Genomic DNA, 1618 nt, shown 5'->3' on the forward strand with positions numbered 1-1618 from the left:
TTTACTTATTAACTTGAATTATTTCTTTCTTTTACTTCATGTTAGGAAGAGTATCTTTTTGCTTGAAAAAAAAAAAAAAAAAAAAAAAAAAAAAAGGTTGGGTTAGGTTGGGGTTAGGTTGGGGTTAGGTTGGGGAGCACGAGGCGGGCATGGGTTCCCGGGGCATAGGACCATGCCCTGGGAAACCCCGATGGATCTGATGTTCTCTTACAGTCGGGTGGCGGCCGATCGGTGCCCTTGGCACCCGTCGGTTCGCCGATCCGGTGCGGAGAACTTCGGAGAAGTTGGCGGGCCCATGCCTGTCAAGACCACTCACCTCACCTTCTCGCGGGGCTCCCTGTCGCCCTGCACCGGCTTCGACCGGGGCAGGGCGCGAAAGAGTGAGTGGCACCAGGACGGAGACTTCGACGACGACCTCGGCGAAAAACGAACAACAATATGGAAATGGAGAACATAAACGACAAAGTTTACGGTGCAGGGGAGGGATACCCCAGTACCGGCGCAGTCGCGGGTAGTGAAGTGGGCCCCGCTGCGTCGATATCTCGCGACCACGGCCGTTCGAGGGTGGACCGCCAGGCCCCCGGACGCGTTTCTACGACTGGCGATGAAACAACGGGAGAGAGGAGGAGGATAACGGCAGGAGGACATTCAGAGGACGACAGGATGGAGACCGCGGAGGAGCCTCCGAGGAAGGCGACGAGACGTTCGCTGAGAGCCGCGAACAGGTCCGAGTACGTTTTTCTCGCGCCGGCCACGATGGACGACGGTACGTCACCGATGGCGGGGGGATCGCGGGGGCGGGCGAGGTCCGACGACGAGGAGTCGGTCGCCTCGATCGCCTCGCGTTCGTCGCTGGCTTCGATGGCGTCCAGGGGTAAGAGGAAGAGAACGGCAGCCGCGACAACACCGGTGGTGTCCGAAGAGTTGGAGGTGCAGATGAGGACGAGTTCTCCGGCGGAAATCAGCGCGGGCCTGACGATGCACGTGTCTGAAATCATGCACGTCGCGACGACGTCGTCGAACCTGAAGGGGACCTACATCAGGTCCCTGAAGAACGCGGCGAGCTATATCACCGCCGCCTGGAACGAGGAATCCGCGAGGAGGGAAAGGCCAGCGCGTGCCACCGACGACGTGGACGCGAGGCTGTCCGTGCTGGAGGGGGAGAACGCAGCCCTCCGCCAGGAGCTGAGGAGACTGGCCGCTCGCATCAACGAGTGCCCGCGATGCTCCGACGCGGCTCCCGAATACGCCCGCCCCGCGTGGGAAGGCGGAACCGAGAACAGGACGCGTCTGGACGCCCTGGAGAGAGCGGTCCGAGAACTGGGTCCCTCCATTCTCAGGACCATCGAAGAACGATTCGGAGACGCGCGAAGTCAACGCACCCCCGAAGCGCGACCCAGCGGGGACCGCCCCGTCGACCCTCCCGCCGCCCAACCGACGCCGCCCCGAAGGGAACGGGAGGACGGCGGATGGGAGCTGGTGGAGACGACGAAGAAAAGGAGGAGAAACAGGAAGAAGGCGAGCGAGGCGAAGGCAGCCGCCGCCGCCGCCGGAGGAGAGGCGGCGAGGAAAGGTCCGACCGCGCCACCACCGACGCGGGTACGGCAGCAACAACGGC

Source organism: Bombus huntii, unplaced genomic scaffold, assembly GCF_024542735.1.
Source record: "Bombus huntii isolate Logan2020A unplaced genomic scaffold, iyBomHunt1.1 ctg00000161.1, whole genome shotgun sequence".
NCBI lineage: Eukaryota > Metazoa > Arthropoda > Insecta > Hymenoptera > Apidae > Bombus > Bombus huntii.